Below are 13,025 nucleotides of genomic sequence, written 5' to 3'. Positions count from 1 at the left end.
GAGCTATTCAGTGAACAGCAGCCAAGCACATTTTAGCTAGTTTTACTTGTAAGTGGGGTTGTAAACGCTTTTCAGGCTCAGTACTGCACTCAAAAGATACAGCCCTGAGGTCTCTCCTGATAGGGGGTAGTTAAGTAGAAATTCACTGTTCAGCTGACCCGGCAGAAGCAAATGTATACCAAAAATGTACCCAGAATGAGCTTTTCAGTGAACAGCAGCCAGGCACATTTTAGCTAGTTTTACTTGTAACTGGGGTTGTAAACGCTTTTCAGGCTCAGTACTGCGCTCAAAAGATGTACCCCTGAGGTCTCTCCTGATAGGGGGTAGTTAAGTAGAAATACACTGCTCAGCTGACCCGGCAGAAGCAAATGTATACCAAAAATGTACCCAGAATGAGCTATTCAGTGAACAACAGCCAGGCACATTTTAGCTAGTTTTACTTGTAAGTGGGGTTGTAAACGCTTTTCAGGCTCAGTACTGCGCTCAAAAGATGCAGCCCTGAGGTCTCTCCTGATAGGGGGTAGTTAAGTAGAAACTCACTGCTCAGCTGACCCGGCAGAAGCAAATGTATACCAAAAATGTACCCAGAATGAGCTTTTCAGTGAACAGCAGCCAGGCACATTTTAGCTAGTTTTACTTGTAAGTGGGGTTGTAAACGCTTTTCAGGCTCAGTACTGCGTTAAAAAGATGCAGCCCTGAGGTCTCTCCTGATAGGAGGTAGTTAAGTAGAAATACACTGCTCAGCTGACCCGGCAGAAGCAAATGTATACCAAAAATGGACCCAGAATGTGCTATTCAGTGAACAGCAGCCAGGCACATTTTAGCTAGTTTTACTTGTAAGTGGGGTTGTAAACGCTTTTCAGGCTCAGTACTGCGCTCAAAACATGCAGCCCTGAGGTCTCTCCTGATAGGAGGTAGTTAAGTAGAAATTCACTGCTCAGCTGACCCGGCAGAAGCAAATGTATACTAAAAATGTACCCAGAATGAGCTTTTCAGTGAACAGCAGCCAGGCACATTTTAGCTAGTTTTACTTGTAAGTGGGGTTGTAAACGGTTTTCAGGCTCAGTACTGCGCTCAAAAGATGCAGCCCTGAGGTCTCTCCTGATAGGAGGTAGTTAAGTAGAAATTCACTGCTCAGCTGACCCTGCAGAAGCAAATGTATACCAAAAATGTACCCAGAATGAGCTATTCAGTGAACAGCAGCCAAGCACATTTTAGCTAGTTTTACTTGTAAGTGGGGTTGTAAACGCTTTTCAGGCTCAGTACTGCACTCAAAAGATACAGCCCTGAGGTCTCTCCTGATAGGGGGTAGTTACGTAGAAATTCACTGTTCAGCTGACCCGGCAGAAGCAAATGTATACCAAAAATGTACCCAGAATGAGCTTTTCAGTGAACAGCAGCCAGGCACATTTTAGCTAGTTTTACTTGTAAGTGGGGTTGTAAACGCTTTTCAGGCTCAGTACTGCGCTCAAAAGATGCAACCCTGAGGTCTCTCCTGATAGGGGGTAGTTAAGTAGAAATACACTGCTCAGCTGACCCGGCAGAAGCAAATGTATACCAAAAATGTACCCAGAATGAGCTTTTCAGTGAACAGCAGCCAGGCACAATTTAGCTAGTTTTACTTGTAAGTGGGGTTGTAAACGCTTTTCAGGCTCAGTACTGCGCTCAAAAGATGCAGCCCTGAGGTCTCCCCTGATAGGGGGTAGTTACGTAGAAATTCACTGCTCAGCTGACCCGGCAGAAGCAAATGTATAACAAAAATGTACCCAGAATGAGCTTTTCAGTGAACAGCAGCCAGGCACAATGTAGCTAGTTTTACTTGTAAGTGGGGTTGTAAACGCTTTTCAGGCTCAGTACTGCGCTCAAAAGATGCAGCCCTGAGGTCTCCCCTGATAGGGGGTAGTTATGTAGAAATTCACTGCTCAGCTGACCCGGCAGAAGCAAATGTATAACAAAAATGTACCCAGAATGAGCTTTTCAGTGAACAGCAGCCAGGCACATTTTAGCTAGTTTTACTTGTAACTGGGGTTGTAAACGCTTTTCAGGCTCAGTACTGCGTTAAAAAGATGCAGCCCTGAGGTCTCTCCTGATAGGGGGTAGTTAAGTAGAAATTCACTGCTCAGCTGACCCTGCAGAAGCAAATGTATACCAAAAATGTACCCAGAATGAGCTATTCAGTGAACAGCAGCCAGACACATTTTAGCTAGTTTTACTTGTAAGTGGGTTTGTAAACGCTTTTCAGGCTCAGTACTGCACTCAAAAGATGCAGCCCTGAGGTCTCCCCTGATAGGGGGTAGTTACGTAGAAATTCACTGCTCAGCTGACCCGGCAGAAGCAAATGTATAACAAAAATCTACCCAGAATGAGCTTTTCAGTGAACAGCAGCCAGGCACAATTTAGCTAGTTTTACTTGTAAGTGGGGTTGTAAACGCTTTTCAGGCTCAGTACTGCGCTCAAAAGATGCAGCCCTGAGGTCTCCCCTGATAGGGGGTAGTTACGTAGAAATTCACTGCTCAGCTGACCCGGCAGAAGCAAATGTATAACAAAAATGTACCCAGAATGAGCTTTTCAGTGAACAGCAGCCAGGCACATTCTAGCTAGTTTTACTTGTAACTGGGGTTGTAAACGCTTTTCAGGCTCAGTACTGCGTTAAAAAGATGCAGCCCTGAGGTCTCTCCTGATAGGGGGTAGTTAAGTAGAAATACACTGCTCAGCTGACCCGGCAGAAGCAAATGTATACCAAAAATGTACCCAGAATGAGCTTTTCAGTGAACAGCAGCCAGACACATTTTAGCTAGTTTTACTTGTAACTGGGGTTGTAAATGCTTTTCAGGCTCAGTACTGCGCTCAAAAGATGCAGCCCTGAGGTCTCTCCTGATAGGGGGTAGTTAAGTAGAAACTCACTGCTCAGCTGACCCGGCAGAAGCAAATGTATAACAAAAATGTACCCAGAATGAGCTTTTCAGTGAACAGCAGCCAGGCACATTTGAGCTAGTTTTACTTGTAAGTGGGGTTGTAAACGCTTTTCAGGCTCAGTAGTGCGCTCAAAAGATGCAGCCCTGAGGTCTCTCCTGATAGGGGGTAGTTAAGTAGACACTCACTGCTCAGCTGACCCGGCAGAAGCAAATGTATAACAAAAATGTACCCAGAATGAGCTTTTCAGTGAACAGCAGCCAGGCACATTTTAGCTAGTTTTACTTGTAAGTGGGGTTGGAAACGCTTTTCAGGCTCAGTACTGCGCTCAAAAGATGCAACCCTGAGGTCTCTCCTGATAGGGGGTAGTTAAGTAGAAATACACTGCTCAGCTGACCCGGCAGAAGCAAATGTATACCAAAAATGTACCCAGAATGAGCTTTTCAGTGAACAGCAGCTAGGCACATTTTAGCTAGTTTTACTTGTAAGTGGGGTTGTAAACGCTTTTCAGGCTCAGTAGTGCGCTCAAAAGATGCAGCCCTGAGGTCTCCCCTGATAGGGGGTAGTTAAGTAGAAACTCACTGCTCAGCTGACCCGGCAGAAGCAAATGTATACTAAAAATGTACCCAGAATGAGCTTTTCAGTGAACAGCAGCCAGGCACATTTTAGCTAGTTTTACTTGTAACTGGGGTTGTAAACGCTTTTCAGGCTCAGTACTGCGCTCAAAAGATGCAACCCTGAGGTCTCTCCTGATAGGGGGTAGTTAAGTGGAAACTCACTGCTCAGCTGACCCGGCAGAAGCAAATGTATACCAAAAATGTACCCAGAATGAGCTTTTCAGTGAACAGCAGCCAGACACATTTTAGCTAGTTTTACTTGTAACTGGGGTTGTAAACGCTTTTCAGGCTCAGTACTGCGCTCAAAAGATGCAGCCCTGAGGTCTCTCCTGATAGGGGGTAGTTAAGTAGAAATTCACTGCTCAGCTGACCCGGCAGAAGCAAATGTATACCAAAAATGTACCCAGAATGAGCTATTCAGTGAACAGCAGCCAGGCACATTTTAGCTAGTTTTACTTGTAAGTGGGGTTGGAAACGCTTTTCAGGCTCAGTACTGCGCTCAAAAGATGCAGCCCTGAGGTCTCTCCTGATAGGGGGTAGTTAAGTAGAAATACACTGTTCAGCTGACCCGGCAGAAGCAAATGTATACCAAAAATGTACCCAGAATGAGCTTTTCAGTGAACAGCTGCCAGGCACATTTTAGCTAGTTTTACTTGTAAGTGGGGTTGTAAACGCTTTTCAGGCTCAGTAGTGCGCTCAAAAGATGCGGCCCTGAGGTCTCTCCTGATAGGGGGTAGTTAAGTAGAAACTCACTGCTCAGCTGACCCGGCAGAAGCAAATGTATACAAAAAATGTACCTAGAATGAGCTTTTCAGTGAACAGCAGCCAGGCACATTTTAGCTAGTTTTACTTGTAACTGGGGTTGTAAACAGTTTTCAGGCTCAGTACTGCGCTCAAAAGATGCAGCCCTGAGGTCTCTCCTGATAGGGGGTAGTTAAGTAGAAATTTACTGCTCAGCTGACCCGGCAGAAGCAAATGTATACCAAAAATGTACCCAGAATGAGCTTTTCAGTGAACAGCAGCCAGGCACATTTTAGCTAGTTTTACTTGTAAGTGGGGTTGGAAACGCTTTTCAGGCTCAGTACTGCGCTCAAAAGATGCAGTCCTGAGGTCTCTCCTGATAGGAGATAGTTAAGTAGAAATTCACTGCTCAGCTGACCCGGCAGAAGCAAATGTATACCAAAAATGTACCTAGAATGAGCTTTTCAGTGAACAGCAGCCAGGCACATTTTAGCTAGTTTTACTTGTAAGTGGGGTTGTAAACGGTTTTCAGGCTCAGTACTGCGCTCAAAAGATGCAGCCCTGAGGTCTCTCCTGATAGGAGGTAGTTAAGTAGAAATTCACTGCTCAGCTGACCCTGCAGAAGCAGATGTATACCAAAAATGTACCCAGAATGAGCTTTTCAGTGAACAGCAGCCAGGCACATTTTAGCTAGTTTTACTTGTAAGTGGGGTGGTAAACGCTTTTCAGGCTCAGTACTGCGCTCAAAAGATGCAGCCCTGAGGTCTCTCCTGATAGGAGGTAGTTAAGTAGAAATTCACTGCTCAGCTGACCCGGCAGAAGCAAATGTATACCAAAAGTGTACCCAGAATGAGCTTTTCAGTGAACAGCAGCCAGGCACATTTTAGCTAGTTTTACTTGTAAGTGGGGTTGTAAACGGTTTTCAGGCTCAGTACTGCGCTCAAAAGATGCAGCCCTGAGGTCTCTCCTGATAGGAGGTAGTTAAGTAGAAATTCACTGTTCAGCTGACCCGGCAGTCGCAAATGTATACCAAAAATGTACCCAGAATGAGCTTTTCAGTGAACAGCAGCCAGGCACATTTTAGCTAGTTTTACTTGTAACTGGGGTTGTAAACGCTTTTCAGGCTCAGTACTGCGCTCAAAAGATGCAACCCTGAGGTCTCTCCTGATAGGGGGTAGTTAAGTAGAAATACACTGCTCAGCTGACCCGGCAGAAGCAAATGTATACCAAAAATGTACCCAGAATGAGCTATTCAGTGAACAGCAGCCAGGCACATTTTAGCTAGTTTTACTTGTAACTGGGGTTGTAAAGGCTTTTCAGGCTCAGTACTGCGCTCAAAAGATGCAACCCTGAGGTCTCTCCTGATAGGGGGTAGTTAAGTAGAAATACACTGCTCAGCTGACCCGGCAGACCGGTATACCAAAAATGTACCCAGAATGAGCTATTCAGTGAACAGCAGCCAGGCACATTTTAGCTAGTTTTACTTGTAAGTGGGGTTGTAAACGCTTTTCAGGCTCAGTAGTGCGCTCAAAAGATGCAGCCCTGAGGTCTCTCCTGATAGGGGGTAGTTAAGTAGAAACTCACTGCTCAGCTGACCCGGCAGAAGCAAATGTATAACAAAAATGTACCCAGAATGAGCTTTTCAGTGAACAGCAGCCAGGCACATTTTAGCTAGTTTTACTTGTAAGTGGGGTTGGAAACGCTTTTCAGGCTCAGTACAGCGCTCAAAAGATGCAGCCCTGAGGTCTCTCCTGATAGGGGGTAGTTAAGTAGAAACACACTGTTCAGCTGACACGGCAGAAGCAAATGTATACCAAAAATGTACCCAGAATGAGCTTTTCAGTGAACAGCAGCCAGGCACATTTTAGCTAGTTTTACTTGTAAGTGGGGTTGTAAACGGTTTTCAGGCTCAGTACTGCGCTCAAAAGATGCAGCCCTGAGGTCTCTCCTGATAGGGGGTAGTTAAGTAGAAACTCACTGCTCAGCTGACCCGGCAGAAGCAAATGTATACTAAAAATGTACCTAGAATGAGCTTTTCAGTGAACAGCAGCCAGGCACATTTTAGCTAGTTTTACTTGTACGTGGGGTTGTAAACGGTTTTCAGGCTCAGTACTGCGCTCAAAACATGCAGCCCTGAGGTCTCTCCTGATAGGAGGTAGTTAAGTAGAAATTCACTGCTCAGCTGACCCGGCAGAAGCAAATGTATACCAAAAATGTACCCAGAATGAGCTTTTCAGTGAACAGCAGCCAGGCACATTTTAGCTAGTTTTACTTGTAAGTGGGGTTGGAAATGCTTTTCAGGCTCAGTACTGCGCTCAAAAGATGCAGCCCTGAGGTCTCTCATGATAGGGGGTAGTTAAGTAGAAACACACTGTTCAGCTGACACGGCAGAAGCAAATGTATACCAAAAATGTACCCAGAATGAGCTTTTCAGTGAACAGCAGCCAGGCACATTTTAGCTAGTTTTACTTGTAAGTGGGGTTGTAAACGCTGTTCAGGCTCAGTAGTGCGCTCAAAAGATGCAGCCCTGAGGTCTCTCCTGATAGGGGGTAGTTAAGTAGAAACTCACTGCTCAGCTGACCCGGCAGAAGCAAATGTATACTAAAAATGTACCTAGAATGAGCTTTTCAGTGAACAGCAGCCAGGCACATTTTAGCTAGTTTTACTTGTACGTGGGGTTGTAAACGGTTTTCAGGCTCAGTACTGCGCTCAAAACATGCAGCCCTGAGGTCTCTCCTGATAGGAGGTAGTTAAGTAGAAATTCACTGCTCAGCTGACCCGGCAGAAGCAAATGTATACCAAAAATGTACCCAGAATGAGCTTTTCAGTGAACAGCAGCCAGGCACATTTTAGCTAGTTTTACTTGTAAGTGGGGTTGGAAACGCTTTTCAGGCTCAGTACTGCGCTCAAAAGATGCAGCCCTGAGGTCTCTCATGATAGGGGGTAGTTAAGTAGAAACACACTGTTCAGCTGACCCGGCAGTCGCAAATGTATACCAAAAATGTACCCAGAATGAGCTTTTCAGTGAACAGCAGCCAGGCACATTTTAGCTAGTTTTACTTGTAACTGGGGTTGTAAACGCTTTTCAGGCTCAGTACTGCGCTCAAAAGATGCAACCCTGAGGTCTCTCCTGATAGGGGGTAGTTAAGTAGAAATACACTGCTCAGCTGACCCTGCAGAAGCAAATGTATACCAAAAATGTACCCTGAATGAGCTATTCAGTGAACAGCAGCCAGGCACATTTTAGCTAGTTTTACTTGTAACTGGGGTTGTAAACGCTTTTCAGGCTCAGTACTGCGCTCAAAAGATGCAACCCTGAGGTCTCTCCTGATAGGGGGTAGTTAAGTAGAAATACACTGCTCAGCTGACCCGGCAGACAGGTATACCAAAAATGTACCCAGAATGAGCTATTCAGTGAACAGCAGCCAGGCACATTTTAGCTAGTTTTACTTGTAAGTGGGGTTGTAAACGCTTTTCAGGCTCAGTAGTGCGCTCAACAGATGCAGCCCTGAGGTCTCTCCTGATAGGGGGTAGTTAAGTAGAAACTCACTGCTCAGCTGACCCGGCAGAAGCAAATGTATAACAAAAATGTACCCAGAATGAGCTTTTCAGTGAACAGCAGCCAGGCACATTTTAGCTAGTTTTACTTGTAAGTGGGGTTGGAAACGCTTTTCAGGCTCAGTACAGCGCTCAAAAGATGCAGCCCTGAGGTCTCTCCTGATAGGGGGTAGTTAAGTAGAAACACACTGTTCAGCTGACACGGCAGAAGCAAATGTATACCAAAAATGTACCCAGAATGAGCTTTTCAGTGAACAGCAGCCAGGCACATTTTAGCTAGTTTTACTTGTAAGTGGGGTTGTAAACGCTTTTCAGGCTCAGTAGTGCGCTCAAAAGATGCAGCCCTGAGGTCTCTCCTGATAGGGGGTAGTTAAGTAGAAACTCACTGCTCAGCTGACCCGGCAGAAGCAAATGTATACTAAAAATGTACCTAGAATGAGCTTTTCAGTGAACAGCAGCCAGGCACATTTTAGCTAGTTTTACTTGTACGTGGGGTTGTAAACGGTTTTCAGGCTCAGTACTGCGCTCAAAACATGCAGCCCTGAGGTCTCTCCTGATAGGAGGTAGTTAAGTAGAAATTCACTGCTCAGCTGACCCGGCAGAAGCAAATGTATACCAAAAATGTACCCAGAATGAGCTTTTCAGTGAACAGCAGCCAGGCACATTTTAGCTAGTTTTACTTGTAAGTGGGGTTGGAAACGCTTTTCAGGCTCAGTACTGCGCTCAAAAGATGCAGCCCTGAGGTCTCTCATGATAGGGGGTAGTTAAGTAGAAACACACTGTTCAGCTGACACGGCAGAAGCAAATGTATACCAAAAATGTACACAGAATGAGCTTTTCAGTGAACAGCAGCCAGGCACATTTTAGCTAGTTTTACTTGTAAGTGGGGTTGTAAACGCTTTTCAGGCTCAGTAGTGCGCTCAAAAGATGCAGCCCTGAGGTCTCTCCTGATAGGGGGTAGTTAAGTAGAAACTCACTGCTCAGCTGACCCGGCAGAAGCAAATGTATACTAAAAATGTACCTAGAATGAGCTTTTCAGTGAACAGCAGCCAGGCACATTTTAGCTAGTTTTACTTGTAAGTGGGGTTGTAAACGGTTTTCAGGCTCAGTACTGCGCTCAAAAGATGCAGCCCTGAGGTCTCTCCTGATAGGAGGTAGTTAAGTAGAAATTCACTGCTCAGCTGACCCTGCAGAAGCAAATGTATACCAAAAATGTACCCAGAATGAGCTTTTCAGTGAACAGCAGCCAGCCACATTTGATCTAGTTTTACTTGTAAGTGGGGTGGTAAACGCTTTTCAGGCTCAGTACTGCGCTCAAAAGATGCAGCCCTGAGGTCTCTCCTGATAGGAGGTAGTTAAGTAGAAATTCACTGCTCAGCTGACCCGGCAGAAGCAAATGTGTACCAAAAATGTACCCAGAATGAGCTATTCAGTGAACAGCAGCCAGGCACATTTTAGCTGGTTTTACTTGTAAGTGGGGTTGTAAACGCTTTTCAGGCTCAGTAGTGCGCTCAAAAGATGCAGCCCTGAGGTCTCTCCTGATAGGGGGGTAGTTAAGTAGAAACTCACTGCTCAGCTGACCCGGCAGAAGCAAATGTATAACAAAAATGTACCCAGAATGAGCTTTTCAGTGAACAGCAGCCAGGCACATTTTAGCTAGTTTTACTTGTAACTGGGGTTGTAAACGCTTTTCAGGCTCAGTACTGCGCTCAAAAGATGCAACCCTGAGGTCTCTCCTGATAGGGGGTAGTTAAGTAGAAATACACTGCTCAGCTGACCCGGCAGAAGCAAATGTATACCAAAAATGTACCCAGAATGAACTTTTCAGTGAACAGCAGCCAGGCACAATTTAGCTAGTTTTACTTGTAAGTGGGGTTGTAAACGCTTTTCAGGCTCAGTACTGCGCTCAAAAGATGCAACCCTGAGGTCTCTCCTGATAGGGGGTAGTTAAGTGGAAACTCACTGCTCAGCTGACCCGGCAGAAGCAAATGTATACCAAAAATGTACCCAGAATGAGCTTTTCAGTGAACAGCAGCCAGACACATTTTAGCTAGTTTTACTTGTAACTGGGGTTGTAAACGCTTTTCAGGCTCAGTACTGCGCTCAAAAGATGCAGCCCTGAGGTCTCTCCTGATAGGGGGTAGTTAAGTAGAAATTCACTGCTCAGCTGACCCGGCAGAAGCAAATGTATACCAAAAATGTACCCAGAATGAGCTATTCAGTGAACAGCAGCCAGGCACATTTTAGCTAGTTTTACTTGTAAGTGGGGTTGGAAACGCTTTTCAGGCTCAGTACTGCGCTCAAAAGATGCAGCCCTGAGGTCTCTCCTGATAGGGGGTAGTTAAGTAGAAATACACTTTTCAGCTGACCCGGCAGAAGCAAATGTATACCAAAAATGTACCCAGAATGAGCTTTTCAGTGAACAGCTGCCAGGCACATTTTAGCTAGTTTTACTTGTAAGTGGGGTTGTAAACGCTTTTCAGGCTCAGTAGTGCGCTCAAAAGATGCAGCCCTGAGGTCTCTCCTGATAGGGGGTAGTTAAGTAGAAACTCACTGCTCAGCTGACCCGGCAGAAGCAAATGTATACAAAAAATGTACCTAGAATGAGCTTTTCAGTGAACAGCAGCCAGGCACATTTTAGCTAGTTTTACTTGTAACTGGGGTTGTAAACGCTTTTCAGGCTCAGTACAGCGCTCAAAAGATGCAGCCCTGAGGTCTCTCCTGATAGGAGGTAGTTAAGTAGAAATTCACTGCTCAGCTGACCCGGCAGAATCAAATGTATACCAAAAATGTACCCAGAATGAGCTTTTCAGTGAACAGCACCCAGGCACATTTTAGCTAGTTTTACTTGTAACTGGGGTTGTAAACAGTTTTCAGGCTCAGTACTGCGCTCAAAAGATGCAGCCCTGAGGTCTCTCCTGATAGGGGGTAGTTAAGTAGAAATTTACTGCTCAGCTGACCCGGCAGAAGCAAATGTATACCAAAAATGTACCCAGAATGAGCTTTTCAGTGAACAGCAGCCAGGCACATTTTAGCTAGTTTTACTTGTAAGTGGGGTTGGAAACGCTTTTCAGGCTCAGTACTGCGCTCAAAAGATGCAGTCCTGAGGTCTCTCCTGATAGGAGATAGTTAAGTAGAAATTCACTGCTCAGCTGACCCGGCAGAAGCAAATGTATACCAAAAATGTACCTAGAATGAGCTTTTCAGTGAACAGCAGCCAGGCACATTTTAGCTAGTTTTACTTGTAAGTGGGGTTGTAAACGGTTTTCAGGCTCAGTACTGCGCTCAAAAGATGCAGCCCTGAGGTCTCTCCTGATAGGAGGTAGTTAAGTAGAAATTCACTGCTCAGCTGACCCTGCAGAAGCAAATGTATACCAAAAATGTACCCAGAATGAGCTTTTCAGTGAACAGCAGCCAGGCACATTTTAGCTAGTTTTACTTGTAAGTGGGGTGGTAAACGCTTTTCAGGCTCAGTACTGCGCTCAAAAGATGCAGCCCTGAGGTCTCTCCTGATAGGAGGTAGTTAAGTAGAAATTCACTGCTCAGCTGACCCGGCAGAAGCAAATGTATACCAAAAGTGTACCCAGAATGAGCTTTTCAGTGAACAGCAGCCAGGCACATTTTAGCTAGTTTTACTTGTAAGTGGGGTTGTAAACGGTTTTCAGGCTCAGTACTGCGCTCAAAAGATGCAGCCCTGAGGTCTCTCCTGATAGGAGGTAGTTAAGTAGAAATTCACTGTTCAGCTGACCCGGCAGTCGCAAATGTATACCAAAAATGTACCCAGAATGAGCTTTTCAGTGAACAGCAGCCAGGCACATTTTAGCTAGTTTTACTTGTAACTGGGGTTGTAAACGCTTTTCAGGCTCAGTACTGCGCTCAAAAGATGCAACCCTGAGGTCTCTCCTGATAGGGGGTAGTTAAGTAGAAATACACTGCTCAGCTGACCCGGCAGAAGCAAATGTATACCAAAAATGTACCCAGAATGAGCTATTCAGTGAACAGCAGCCAGGCACATTTTAGCTAGTTTTACTTGTAACTGGGGTTGTAAACGCTTTTCAGGCTCAGTACTGCGCTCAAAAGATGCAACCCTGAGGTCTCTCCTGATAGGGGGTAGTTAAGTAGAAATACACTGCTCAGCTGACCCGGCAGACCGGTATACCAAAAATGTACCCAGAATGAGCTATTCAGTGAACAGCAGCCAGGCACATTTTAGCTAGTTTTACTTGTAAGTGGGGTTGTAAACGCTTTTCAGGCTCAGTAGTGCGCTCAAAAGATGCAGCCCTGAGGTCTCTCCTGATAGGGGGTAGTTAAGTAGAAACTCACTGCTCAGCTGACCCGGCAGAAGCAAATGTATAACAAAAATGTACCCAGAATGAGCTTTTCAGTGAACAGCAGCCAGGCACATTTTAGCTAGTTTTACTTGTAACTGGGGTTGTAAACGCTTTTCAGGCTCAGTACAGCGCTCAAAAGATGCAGCCCTGAGGTCTCTCCTGATAGGAGGTAGTTAAGTAGAAATTCACTGCTCAGCTGACCCGGCAGAATCAAATGTATACCAAAAATGTACCCAGAATGAGCTTTTCAGTGAACAGCACCCAGGCACATTTTAGCTAGTTTTACTTGTAACTGGGGTTGTAAACAGTTTTCAGGCTCAGTACTGCGCTCAAAAGATGCAGTCCTGAGGTCTCTCCTGATAGGAGATAGTTAAGTAGAAATTCACTGCTCAGCTGACCCGGCAGAAGCAAATGTATACCAAAAATGTACCTAGAATGAGCTTTTCAGTGAACAGCAGCCAGGCACATTTTAGCTAGTTTTACTTGTAAGTGGGGTTGTAAACGGTTTTCAGGCTCAGTACTGCGCTCAAAAGATGCAGCCCTGAGGTCTCTCCTGATAGGAGGTAGTTAAGTAGAAATTCACTGCTCAGCTGACCCTGCAGAAGCAAATGTATACCAAAAATGTACCCAGAATGAGCTTTTCAGTGAACAGCAGCCAGGCACATTTTAGCTAGTTTTACTTGTAAGTGGGGTGGTAAACGCTTTTCAGGCTCAGTACTGCGCTCAAAAGATGCAGCCCTGAGGTCTCTCCTGATAGGAGGTAGTTAAGTAGAAATTCACTGCTCAGCTGACCCGGCAGAAGCAAATGTATACCAAAAGTGTACCCAGAATGAGCTTTTCAGTGAACAGCAGCCAGGCACATTTT

This window comes from Lissotriton vulgaris, unplaced genomic scaffold (genome assembly GCF_964263255.1).
Source record: "Lissotriton vulgaris unplaced genomic scaffold, aLisVul1.2 SCAFFOLD_498, whole genome shotgun sequence".
Lineage (NCBI taxonomy): Eukaryota > Metazoa > Chordata > Amphibia > Caudata > Salamandridae > Lissotriton > Lissotriton vulgaris.
The sequence above is the reverse complement of the archived record's forward strand: the minus strand, read 5'-3'. Positions refer to the sequence as shown.